Source organism: Lethenteron reissneri, chromosome 26, assembly GCF_015708825.2.
Source record: "Lethenteron reissneri isolate LAM-NWPU_2019-01 chromosome 26, ASM1570882v1, whole genome shotgun sequence".
Taxonomy (NCBI): Eukaryota; Metazoa; Chordata; class Hyperoartia; order Petromyzontiformes; family Petromyzontidae; genus Lethenteron; species Lethenteron reissneri.
The window spans coordinates 14,839,765-14,854,432 of NC_083804.1; positions in this window are offsets into that span (position 1 = coordinate 14,839,765).

Here is a 14,668-nt window from a genome sequence, read left to right on the forward strand (position 1 = left end):
CGTGCTGTGTGGCATCGTAAGGATGGAGAATTTTGTTGTCGTCGATCGTGAGATTTGCTTTATCTTCGGGTACACAATTATAATGAACAATAATGTCAGCAGCAGCAGTAGCCGTGTTAGCAATACATGGCAGAGACGGCAACGCTATAATGTTCCAATAATCACCAATAAATAAAGAAATCATCGAACGAAAATGAGATCACCGGTGAAATAATAACGTGACACTGATGACAATTTCCTTCCAATATTTAACGATCTGACGTAACAAAAACAAAACGTGGAATTTGAGAATATTTATATATTTAGATTTTTCTCATATCACACCGAAACAATCCGTCGGCATTTTTCAGCGGAAGAAATATTTAAAAACGTAAACCTATCGAGAGAAGAAGCTGCCGCCGCCGCTGCTGCTGCTGCTGCTCCTGGACGCGTTCCGTCTACGCTGCTCGACTTGGACGAGGAGGATGAGGAGGAGACGCGGGGAGATGCGTTGAGGGAGATGCCGATCCCGACGCCATCTTAGCGGTGCATTAAGGGAGATGATGCTCTCCCTGTAGCTCTCTCCCTGTCGCTCTCTCTCCCTCGCTCTCCCCGCGTCATCCCTCTCTCCCCCCCCCCACCTCTCTCTCCTCTCTCCCTCTCTGCGAGCGTCTCACCCTCCTCCCCCTCTCTGTCGCTATTTCTCTGTTCCTTTCCGTTTCTCCCTCTCCCCCTCTCTGTTTCTCTCTGTGTGTTCCCTTCTTGTCTTCTGCTCCTCTCGCTTCGCTCTCCCTATCGCTTCGCGTCTCTCTGCCCCCCCCATCTCTCTCCCCCCTTCCTATCTCTCATCCACTCTCTCTCTCTCCCTCAAATATCTTCCGTTTCTCTCTCTCTTACATATCTCATTTCCGCTCTATTAATCTCTGTCGTCTCTCTCCCTCCTGCTTATCTCTTGTTTCTCTCCCTCTCCTTATCTCTCTCTTTTTTTACGATCAGTGGAAACAAGAAGATGCTCTATGTAGTCGGCACTTTGCTTCGTTCATTATTTCGCAATTTTTATTTTATGTTTTAAATAAAAACTTTGCTTTATGTAAACCCCCACCCCTCGCTCACTCTCGTTCTGCACGCAGCCCTTCTCACAGTCCGACGGCCTCCGACGGGTAGCTCACATCAGCATGCAGAGCTCCCCGTCATCTGCCACCGAGCACACGGCCTCCTCCATCGCCCACTGCTCCTTGAAGGCCGGCACGGCGTGGGTCAGCCGCGCCGCATGGCGGAACTCCAGCCCACACACCCTGGCTCCACCCAGAGCGCGGAAGATGCCCACGCTGCTGGCCGGACGTTTCCCCTCCAGGGCCACCTTCCTCGCCCTGTAAATGGCGAGCTTGTCGTAGCCGACGAGCACGTTGACCAGCCCCTGAAGATGTTGGGGTCCGTCGCCCTTTTGGTATTCAAAGATGAGGACCGTCGGGGAGAAGTGGAGGCTGAACCTTAGGAGGATGTTTTTGAGGACATTGAACAACAAGTCTCAGGCTCTTGCACTCCACGTATTGGTGCGCCACCATCTCCACTTCACCGCAGGACCGGCCCTCCGGGGACGTGTCGGTGAAGCGCGCCAGGGAGGCGTTGGTGGTGACGGTGCCGTGGGCGATGCTCCAGCTGAGGTCACCAATGCGGTTGTACGTCTGGCTGGAGTAGAGTTGCCTCCAGCGAGGCCTCTCCGGAGAGATGCAGGGCAGGGCTTTCCTCCAGGCATAGTCCTTGTGGCTCCTCAGGGTGTCCTGTTAATGAAACGGGACCATGTAGGAGTAGAGCACCTTCCTCTTGACATTTGCGAAGGCCTCCTCCGGTAGGTCTTCCAGCCGGCACAGGTTGTGATCCGCCTTCGCTTGTCGGCATTGGCGATGCAGCGGCACGATGGAGAGCTCCGGTCGAGGGGGACCGAGAGGGGCCTCGTCATCCCCAACGCCGATGGGGGGCGTTCTCCCCGCTGCTGCTGAGAAGGCCCCCTTGGCTTCGGCCAGGCTCCGGGCAGCCACCCGGAGCGACTGCAGCCCTGTCTTTGCGGCCATGTCTGCTGGTCCGAGCGACCGGCCCCGTGTTCCAGGCTCCACCAGATCTCCCATCCTGGTGAGCCGCGCGTTGGTGAGGCGCCTCTCCATGCCGGGGGTGGCGGTGGTGGACGGCAGCTTTGTCTGCGGGTTCCTGAGGATCGGTTCGAAGACCAGATCTTCGGCCGATCGCGGCTGGTTCAGCCTCCTGACGGCGAGGGAGCTCCACGTCCGCAGGACGCTCCTGTAGAAAGGTGGCAGCAGCTGTTCCAGTGAGAGGCCCTGCAGGTTCAAGTAGAATAGTTGTTTGGAGCACTGCAGACCCCCCCCACCCCCAGCTGTTTCAGGAGGAAAGAGGCTGTGACGCTCCAGGCCGGTGCAGGGGCGGCGTGCAGGAACTTGTGTGCGGCCTGCAGTCGGACGGTGGCCAGCTGACTCCGCACGCACACCGGCCCGTGACCGCCCTCGTCCAGTGGCAGGGCCAGGACCCCAGCCGCGACCCGGTGTCCTCCGCCCGACCAGAAGAAGTCGAGGACTCGCTTCTGAAGCGCGTTGGCGAGGCTCATGGGGGGGGGGGAGGGGGGTGCAGGGAGAAGAGTCGGTGCCACAGCATGGACGTCACCAGCTGGTTCACCACCACCTCTCTCCTCGTCTGTCTGCCACTCTTCCCTCTCCCAGTCACTCCACATCTCCGTCTCTCTCTCTCTCGCTTCCTCTTCGTACAATGCGTCCATGCGCATCTGCAGTCCTCTTATCCACTGCTGGATGAGGACCTGCCCACGCCCTTTAGGGGCGTGGTTCATGGTGGTGGTGGCGGCTATTTGACCATCCGCATTGATGGAGGTGGTGAGGACACACGTGGGGAGCATAGCAAGTACTGTACAACAAAACCATCGATTTTTGCTTCACTGCCCTGTGTTGCTCGTCACGTTGCGTAAACCTCCTCATCCCCCCCGCCCCTCCCCCCTCCCCCGGAGCAGCCTATAGCAACCTGGCATGCACGCCAGTGATGGTGTCCTGTCCATGCAAGCACGACGCAGGCTCACCCCCGCTGAGCTTGCGAGACCTCACGAGACCCGTGGGTGCCTTCCCTGTCATTGCCCGCAGGCGCTTGAGCCCCCAGCCCCCCCTCCCCCCCGTGTTCATTGGAGAGTGAACGGGGACGTACGTGGAAGCGTGGTGGGGGTGGGAGGGAGGGGGGGAGATGGAATAAAAATGCGACGGATGAAATAAAATAAGTAAAGGATGTGAACCTCGCGACGTGAGAAAAAAGAATCGATGTCGCTCCCTGCACGCGCGCGCCGTCGATGATATCGCAGCCGCCCTGAAAGGAAGCGCCGAGCGGAGACGGTGGGATCGGACTAAGTAGTCACCACCTCCCCCCGTCTCTGTTAACTCTCCATCTCTCCCTCCTCTGTCTCGTCCCTCTCTCCTCCGTCTCCTTCCCTCTCTCGCTCCCCACCATCCTCTCTCTACCCCCCTCCCCCACCGATCCCTCTCCCCCTCTCCCCCTCTCCCCCCATACCCCTCCCCTCAACCCCCCTTCCCTCTATCCCCCCTCCCCCACCGATCCCCTTTCCCCCTCTCCCCCCCTCTCCCCCTACCCCCTTCTCCCCCCATACCCCTCCCCTCAACCCCCTTCACGCTATTCCCCCTATCCCCCCTCCCCCTCCCCCCTCTCCCCCTATCCCCCTCTCCCCCCATACCCCTCCCCTCAACCCCCCTTCACGCTATTCCCCCTCCCCCTATCCCCCCTCCCCCCTCTCCCCCTCCCCCCTCTCCCCCCATACCCCTCCCCTCAACCCCCCTTCACGCTATCCCCCTCTCCCCCCTCCTCCCTCTCCCCCCCACCTTTATCCCCCCCCCCTCCCCCCGGCGGCGCGTGCCCGTCTCGAGGCGCGTGCACTCCCGGAATATCGAGCAGCGCGCGCCGCGGGTGACGTCACCCGAAACGCAAAGACAAAGGTCACCCGTGCGGCCCTTTCCAGCGGGAGCAAGTGCCGTCAGCGAGTAGCGGCACCGATGAAGGCCGCTGGCACCGTGGCACACGAGGGGGTCGGGGGGGGGGCAGCAACCATGCCCGGCCGCCTTTGTCTCCCTAAGCGCGATGTTCACGACACACCGCACCGGGTACTCATTTGAGGCTGAGTCGACCTAGGGGATGAGGCCCGGGACCGGCGCAGATAACGGCCGCGCTCACCGCTGCGCCACCGCTCCCCCCCCCCACACACACTGTAGACATACAGTACATAATCTGCTGGGTTCTATCCACTGTTGGACGAAGGCCTCCCCACGTGACCGCCACGATCCGTCTCGCTCCCTGGCACGCGAGCTCAGTTCCCCCGCTCTGTCTCCTCGTGGTCAGCCGCTTAGAGAGAGGGAGAGAGAGGACGACTCAGAGAGAGAGGGGACGAATCAGAGAGAGAGAGGACGACTCAGAGAGAGAGAGAGAGGACGACTCAGAGAGAGAGAGGACGACTCAGAGAGAGGACAACTCAGATAGAGAGATGACGACTCATAGAGAGAGGACGACTCAGAGAGAGAGAGGACGACTCAGAGAGAGAGGACGACTCAGAGAGAGAGAGGACGACTCAGAGAGAGGACGACTCAGAGAGAGAGAGGACGACTCAGAGAGAGAGGACGACTCAGAGAGAGAGGACGACTCAGAGAGAGAGAGGACGACTCAGAGAGAGAGAGGACGACTCAGAGAGAGAGAGGACGACTCAGAGAGAGAGGACGACTCAGAGAGAGGACGACTCAGAGAGAGGACAACTCAGAGAGAGAGAGGACGACTCAGAGAGAGAGGACGACTCAGAGAGAGAGAGGACGACTCAGAGAGAGAGGACGACTCAGAGAGAGAGAGAGGACGACTCAGAGGCGCGAGGAGAAAAAACCACAGATGAGCGGGCAGGCAGCAGCAGCAGCATCAGCCACGCGGTGAGACGCCGTCAAATCTGTCCCCCCAAGCTTTGCAATACTACTCTTTGGTTTTTTCGGTAAAGTCACGTAGGTAAAAAAATAAAATACATGAAAACAACTAAATTACGGTTACAGCCAGATGCCACTGGTTCTCCATGTTCTGCAGATGTAGATGCCACTGATTGTTCACGTTCTGCAGATGTAGATGCCACTGGTTCTTCACGTTCTGCAGATGTAGATGCCACTGGTTCTTCACGTTCTGTAGATGTAGATGCCACTGGTTCTTCACGTTCTGCAGATGTAGATGCCACTGATTGTTCACGTTCTGCAGATGTAGATGCCACTGGTTCTTCACGTTCTGCAGATGTAGATGCCACTGGTTCTTCACGTTCTGTAGATGTAGATGCCACTGGTTCTTCACGTTCTGTAGATGTAGATGCCACTGGTTCTTCACGTTCTGTAGATGTAGATGCCACTGGTTCTTCACGTTCTGTAGATGTAGATGCCACTGGTTCTTCACGTTCTGCAGATGTAGATGCCACTGGTTCTTCACGTTCTGTAGATGTAGATGCCACTGGTTCTTCACGTTCTGCAGATGTAGATGCCACTGATTGTTCACGTTCTGCAGATGTAGATGCCACTGGTTCTTCACGTTCTGTAGATGTAGATGCCACTGGTTCTTCACGTTCTGCAGATGTAGATGCCACTGATTGTTCACGTTCTGCAGATGTAGATGCCACTGGTTCTTCACGTTCTGTAGATGTAGATGCCACTGGTTCTTCACGTTCTGCAGATGTAGATGCCACTGGTTCTTCACGTGCTGTATATATAGATGGTCTCGGGAAGCACGGCACTTGGATCTCCAAAAGTGGCCTTTGAACTCGCTCAACAACAACAACAACAAAAGAAAGACCGAGAACGAAATTTGTTTTGGCCATCTAACAAAGACGGTGGTCACCGCATCGCGTGGCGTTTCTGCGGGACGTCCGGAGCGCTTCTTCCTTCCGATACGAGGAAGCCACTGGAGCTAGAGCACTTTAAAATCATCCAGATTGAAAACTCAGTTCTTTCAGAAGTGCGTTTCGTGTGTTGAGATCGCTGTCCCTCTCCCCGCACCGACAGTGAGCACCGTTGGCTACGCACGGTGCGAGAGAAGTTCGAGGTGCGCTCGAAAGACGCGGTGCCAACCCGATCATGCACAGCCCTGCCAAGCCACGTGATCTCCGGGCAGAAGCTCCCGACTTCTTTTCTTAAAATCAGAATCTTTATTTGTACTGCAGGAGAAATCCGATAAGCTATGAAGCTCTTTTTTTCACGGCTGACCAGTAAGGGGCACGGGGTCAGAACGTTACAACGATACAAAAACACCGATCGGAGTGCACTGTATAGGAAAGGTAAACAAATTACTTAAATATACAACTATATATATTTACTAGCTGTACCGCCCGGCTTCGCCCGGGACTTGTATCCACCACGGCCGGCCGCCTTTGTCTCCCCAGTGGCGATGTTAATACGCCACACCAGTTACTCGTTTGAGGCTGAGTCGACCTATGGGAGGTTCAAATAATCTTGACTGGTGGTGGCCATGAGCGGGAATCGAACTCGGTTCGCCGGGTTGGTAGCGCAGCGTAGCGTTAACCACTACACCCACCGCTCCTCACACACACAGACGCACAGACACACACACAGACACACACACAGACACACGCAGACACACACAGACAGACACAGACAGACACACAGACACACAGACAGCACGCTAACCACTACACTACCGCTCCCCACACACCACACACGCACACACACAGACACACACACAGACACACACACAGACACACACACACAGACACACAGACAGACACACACACACAGACAGCACGCTAACCACTACACTACCGCGCCCCACACACCACACACGCACACACACAGACACACAGACACACACACAGACACACACACACAGACACACACACACAGACACACACACACAGACACACACACAGGCAGCACGCTAAGCACTACACTACCGTTCCCCCTACACACCACACACGCACACACACAGACACACACACAGACACACACACAGACACACACACAGACACACACACAGACACACACACACAGACACACAGACACACACACACAGACACACACACACAGACACAGGCAGCACGCTAAGCACTACACTACCGTTCCCCCTACACAACACACGCGCACACACACAGACACACACACAGACACACACACACAGACACACAGACAGACACACAGACACACACACAGACACACACACACAGACACACAGACACAGACACACAGACAGCACGCTAACCACTACACTACCGCTCCCCACACACCACACACGCACACACACAGACACACACACAGACACACACACACAGACACACAGACAGACACACACACACACAGGCAGCACGCTAAGCACTACACTACCGTTCCCCCTACACAACACACGCGCACACACACAGACACACACACAGACACACACACACAGACACAGACAGACACACAACAACAACAACCGCCATTCGCCACTAAGTGGCGGTGACGTCACCACGATGCTTGTGCCAGGCCAAGTGCACCTTGAGGCCACGTGAAGTGTCGAAAGCCCGCTGGCAGGAGGTCACGGGGCAGACCCAGCAGGTGCCACGGGTCGACTGACCGAGATGACCGAGATGACTGGCTGATGCACCACCTGTGCCCCCTACTGTGCCAACTTGCTGTGCTTTAGCCACCCGGCGCTCCGCTCGTTGTTGTGAGCGTCGCTCCTCCGCCCTCCGTTGTTGTTGGAGGGCGACTGCCTCCAACTGCCCAGTAGCGTCCTTCACGAGCCTCCTCCACTGAGGCCGATCTTGACACCGCTGGTACCAGTCATCGGCAAGTCCACTCAGCTCCACGTCCTCCTGTACCACATCACTCCATCTCTTCTCCAGCCCGTGCCGCGCCCGTCTAGCCCCCTCGATCCGGCCGAACAAAAGCTGTTTAGGCATGCGGTGGCTGGGCATGCGGGCTACATGACCCAGCCAACGCAGCCTTGCCTGCCGGAGGAGCTCACTGATGGGACTTTGCCCAGATCTTTCAAGGATTTGTGAGCTCCTCACACAATCCAGCCTGGTTAAACCCAGGATGGATCGTAGGCAGGCCAGCCTAAATGTTTCCAACCGGCGAAGATGCTCCACCAGGGGGGTCCACGTCTCGCAAGCGTAGAGAAGGGAGGGAATGACCGTGGCCGAGAAGACCTGAAGCTTCGTGCGGAGCGACAGACCAGGTAGCTTCCACACAGCGTTACGCAACCGATGAAAAGATATTGCCGCTCGACTGATTCGGAGTGAGACCTCTGCTGATAGACTGGAGCCGGTCATAAGCACACTGCCCAGGTATGGGAAACTCTCCACTCTCTCCACAACTGCCCCATCACCAATTGGGAGTTGTGGGGGTGGAGTGTCCGATGGTACAAAATACCCAGGCAGGTGCTTAGTTTTGGTGGGGCTGATGGTAAGGCCCCACCTCTTAGTGGCACGCTCCAGTCTCAGCAGCAGCGTCTCCAACTCCTCCTCTGAGTGAGCAGCTATTACCAAATCATCGGCATACATAACGTGGTTGACCAATAGGGAGCCATCCCTTGATCGCACCCGGGCGTCGATCAGCCTCCCATTATATCTGTACCAAATGGAAATTCCCCCGGTACAGCTATTGAAGGCTTCACGAACTACGCGGTCAAAATAGATGTTAAATAATGTGGGAGCCAGAGGACATCCCTGTCGCACCCCAAGGTGTACAGGGAAAGGCTCCGACTCCCGGCCACGTAGTTTTACCCGGGCCCGCTCACCATCATGAAGGTCCTTAATGATCGTGAGCAGAGGGTCAGGGACTCCGAAAGCACGAAGAACAACCCAGAGCCCAGGCCTACAGACACACACACACAGACACACAGACACAGGCAGCACGCTAAGCACTACACTACCGTTCCCCCTACACAACACACGCGCACACACACAGACACACACACAGACACATAGACAGACACACACACACAGACACACACACACAGACACAGGCAGCACGCTAAGCACTACACTACCGTTCCCCCTACACAACACACGCGCGCGCGTCCATAGGTACACATACACGCGCTTGCTGCAGACACACATATACACACACATACATACACGCACATACACACAAACACATACACACACATACACACACATGCATACACACAGACATACACATACATACAAACACACACATACATACACACAAACACATACACAATACACACACACATACATACAGACACACACATACATACACACAAACACATACAGACACATACATACACACATACATACAGACACACAGACATACACATAAACACATACACACATAGTCATGACCCGGCTTTGCCCGGGACTTGTATCCACCACGCCCGGCCGCCTTTGTCTCCCCAGTGGCGATGTTAATACGCCACACCAGTTACTCGTTTTGAGGCTGAGTCCCTCCCTCGCCACTCTGCCTCCCTCGCCACTCTGTAGAGGACGTGAAATTTGTATGAATTTACCTCAGAGTGGCGTGTTGGGTGTCGAGGCCTAGCACCGTGCAGAGCCTCACGCCTTGCCTGATTTTCCCACCTGGCGAACGCTGGGTACGGGTGCCGGTCCCCCCCCCCCCCCCCGCGCTATTAAAAATGGCGTCCACCCCGCGGCGAAAAGTTGCTACTCGTTGCCAGGGGCAACCGCCGTCCAATGAAAGCGGCGAAGGCGTCGTTAGCTGTTGCCAGGGGCAACCGCCGTCCAATGAAAGTGCGTATGGTCCGAAATCCACACACACATACACAGACAGACAGACATGCACGATTTTATATATATAGATTATCTTACCGAGTAAAGCCCACTGAGTTATTCGTTTATTTTTCAGAAGCAATCTGGCCACAAATGATAGTTCAACGAAGCGGCTTATCGTGCAGAAATTTATAGCAGCGAAATAATAAAAACATATACTGTATCCTTGGTTCTTTCGGTAAAGTCACGTAGATAGAAAACAAAAATCCAAGTGAAAACTTCTTTGCTCTGCTGCCCCGATATGGGAGCTCCTGCCCGAACACATCGTCGGCGAAATCACCGAGTCTGGTCTTCAGGTCCTTCGAATGCCGAGCACGCACACGGGACCACCCTCCTAACTCCACCACGCTCCTTGCAGGGACTCCTGAGTCTTAGAGCCGCAGCGAATCGATGACTCATATGCCGATGGGGTGTGCCGATGTCTGATATGGCTGTTCTAGATTTGAAGCTTTCGTGACTGCAAGGATTCATATTCTTAGTTTTTTTTCGGTAAAGTCACGTAGGTAAAACATTTTAATTAATAAAATAAAAATAAAATAAAAATCACGACGTTTCGGAGGCAACACAAGCTTCCGTCTTCAGGTGGAACCGTCACAGCACGATAGCTGTATCTACGTGACTTTACCGAAAAAACCTAAGAATATGATATGGATGTTGTTCACAAATGTACTCAATAAATACCAAAAAGAATTACATTGCATTGTTACTCTTAGGTTTTTTTCGGTAAAGTCACGTAGGTAAAAAAAATAACAAAAGTAAAACAATAATAAATGAAAATAAATCAATAAAATCACAACGTTTCGGAGGCAACACAAGCTTCCTCCGTTAACGTTGTCATTTTATTGATTTCTTTTCATTTATTATTATTTTACATTTGTTATTTTTTTACCTACGTGACTTTACCGAAAAAAACAAAGAGTATGAATCATTGAAGTCACGAAAGCTTCAAATCTAGAATTACATTGCATTCTATTTGAAAATAAAACACGCCCCGACCAAGGGTCATCGCCACAAGCAGCGGCGCCGCCTGACGGACAACTTGCGGTACTGCACTCGACGCAAACGGGGCGGGCGGGGGGCATTGCCAGAGGGAAGGGGCATTCCCGCAGGTATCGAGTATCGACAGAGAAATGGGCATTGCCGGAGAGACGAGAAGAGGGTATTGCAGGAGAGGTAAAATATTCTCGAAGAGATGGACATGGCCAGCAAGATAAATGGTATCAACAGAGGCAAGGGCATTATAAGAGGGATGGGCATTCCCGCAGATATAGGGAAGGGCATTATCAGAGGGATGCGAATCAATAAAGAGAAGGGGGCATTATTGGGCTAGGGTTGTGTAAATGGGCTATGGTTAGTAGAGAGTTGGGTTTTAAGGGTTAAGTTCCATGTGGTTTGTGGTCAGGGGCTGTTGGGTTACGATGAGTTGACAGGGTGAGGGCACGAGGCATGCCTGGTTAGTCGAGAGGGAGATGTGGAGGGGGGGTGTTAGGTCTGGGGGTTGTGCTTGGGTCACGGATCTTCAGTGGGATTTAACGACAGCTGTATCAAGTGTCGTGGCTGTGACGGTTCCACCTGAAGACGGAAGCTTGTGTTGCCTCCGAAACGTCGTGATTTTATTTTATTTTACTTTTATTAATTTAAAATTTTTACATACGTGACTTTACCGAAAACACCTAAGAATATGAATCCTTGCAGTCACGAAAGCTTCAAATCTTGAACAGGCTGTTGGGGCAAGTGCTGTTAGCGAGCACCTATTAAGGGCGGAACGGCACACGAGAGGGTGGGTGGCCAGCAGCACGCCCGGCCGCCTTTGTCTCTGCAGTGGAGATGTTTACACACCGCGCCAGGTACTCATTTGAGGCTGAGTCTGCCTAGGAGAGGCCCAGGACCGGTTCAGATAATCGTCACTGGGTCTTGGCCGTGAACGGCATTCGAACCCGCCGGGTTCGAAGCGTAGCGCTCTAACCACGACACTAACGCACACACATACATGTACACACACACACACAGAGCTCACTTACAAACACAGAATCAGAATCTTTATTTACGCTGGAAGAATCCGATGAGCTATCAAGCTCTTTGTCGCAGATGGCCAGTCGGGGCAGGGATCAGAACATTCCAAAAATCACAATACAAAAAAAAACACACTAGACACACACACTCCGTACATACATACGTACGCGAGACACACACGCACACACACTGCACACATACATACACACTTGACGTCCACACGGCCACACACACACTTACATGCACACCACACACGTACACACACTGCACACGCTTACATATGGATTGAGCATGGGTTGACTGACTGAGATGAGACTGGCAGATGCACCACCTGTGCCCCCTACTGTGCCAACTTGAGGTGTATGAGCCGCCCGGCGCTCCGCTCGTTGTTGTGAGCGTCGCTCCTCCGCCCTCCGTTGTTGTTGGAAGGGGACTGCCTCCAACTGCCCAGTAGCGTCCTTCACGAGCCTCCTCCACAGAGGCCGATCTTGACACCGCTGGTACCAATCATCGGCAAGTAGACTTAGCTCTATATCCTCTCTTATCACATCACTCCATCTCTTCCCGAACCCGTGTCGTGCCCGTTTATCCCCCTCTATCCGGCCGAACAAAAGCTGTTTGGGCATGCGGTGGCTGAGCATGTGGGCTACATGACCCAGCCAATGCAGCCTTTCCTGCTGGAGAAGCTCACTGATGGGAATGTGTCCAGATCTTTAAAGGATTTGTGAGCATAGATAAGGGAAGGCATGACCGTGACCGAGAAGACCGAAGCTTCGTGTGGTGCAAAGGCCAGATAGCTTCCACACAGCGTTACACTGCCGATGAAAAGATAATACCCCTCGACTGATTCGGAGAGATACCTCTGCTGTCAAACCGGAGCTGGTCATTAGCACACTGCTCAGGTACTGAAGCCTCTGCACTCTGCCCACAGCTGCCTCGCCATTGGGGAGTTGAGGGAGTGGAGTGGTTGATGGCACAAACCACCCAGGCAGGTGCTTAGTTTTGTAGTAGCGGATGATAGTATCACGCTTCAGGTCAAGCAGCAGTGCCTCCAACTCCTTCTCTGAGTGAGCAGCAATCACCAGATCATCAGCATACATAACATGGTTGAGCAATAGGGAACCATCCCTCGACCGCACCCGGGCATCGATGAGCCTCCCATTGTATCTGTACCTGATGGAGATTCCTACGGTTCAGCCATGAAAAGCTTCTCAAACTACGTGTTCGATAAAGATGTTACATAATGTGGGAGCCAGAGGTGAACAGGAAATGCCTCTGACTCCCAGCCACGTACCTTTATCCGGGCCTGTCCACCATTATAAAGGTCCTTAATGATTGTGAGCAGAGAGTCAGGGATTCCGAAAGCATGAATAACAACCCATAGGCCTTGACCAGGTCAATAAAGCAGAGATGGGAGTCCTGTTGGAATTCCACACACCTCTGTTGTAGCAGACGGGGAGAAAATAGAACCTCCTATGCCCGAGACCACGTTTGTGGCTCTGCAAGCCTCTCATCAGCGTGCCTAGCAAGGCAATGTTGAATAATTAATCTTTGCCAGAACCTTTCCCGGGACACTGAGGAGGGAGATGCCCCTGTAATTAAATTTTGACTTAAAACGTTCGTGACTGCAGGAATTCATATTCTTTGGTTCTTTCGGTAAAGTCACGTAGAAAAAAATAACAATTAAATAAAGTGAATAAAAAATATCACGACGTTTCGATCTCCCCTGTAGTTGTTACAGTATGTGCGGTTCCCCTTCTTAAAGAGCAGGGCATCCTTCCAATCCTGCGGAACCCATCCGGTGGTCCAGACTGTTGTTATGATGTCATGTAGGGCAGTCTGTGCACAAACGCCACCCTCCCTCAGCATTTCGCTTGCTAGATCATCTCTGCCCGGTGCCTTTCCTGGTCTCAGACTCCGGATCGCCTTTAGTACTTCCTCAACAGATGGCGCTTTAGCCAGCCTCGCAGGGGGTGACTAATTCTTCCAATATTTGAGGCACCGCAGCCTCAGCAGGGTCATCCCCACTTTGCTCAATGATGTGTTCTGTGCTGACACACACACACGTACATTTTTTTAAAATTATAAATATAGTAACAACAACAACAGCCGTTATTATTCACGAAGCGATGGTTTACTTTGGTGCACTTTGAGGCCAACTGAAGCGTCGCATGCTTGCTGGCAGCAGATGATCACGGAGAGACCCAGGTGTTATAGGTTAACTCGGTTCATCTATAAACTGACTGAGGTGACTAAGACAAACATCCCCCGTGTAGCCTTCACGGACTTCTTGGTGCAAGTGCTGTTAGCGAGCAGCTATGAAGGCTGGCACGCGAAGGGGTGGGTGGTCAACACGATGTTCATACATCGCACGAGGTACTCATTTGAGGCTGAGTCAAGCTAGGGGAGGCCCAGGACCGGTTCAGATAATCGGCACTTGGTTCTGGTTCGTAGCGCACCGCGTGAACCGCCGAAAACACGTACACACGTACACACATAAACACGTACACACGTAAACACGTACACACGTACACACAGACACACGTACACACGTACACCGCGCATTCACACCAACACAGGATTGACGCAATTATAAACACACACACACACGCAACCAACACACCAACACTCCAACACACACGCGCGCACATACATTCACTCGCATGAGAGTTGGCAAAACAACACACACGCACGCATTTACACGTTCACTCAAATACACACACACACTCGAAGGCAAAGACCCCCCGTATAGCCTTAACATACTTTTGGCGCAAGTGCTGTTAGCGAGTAACACCTATGAAGGCGGGAACGGTACACGAGGGGGTGGTTGGCCAGCACCCCGCC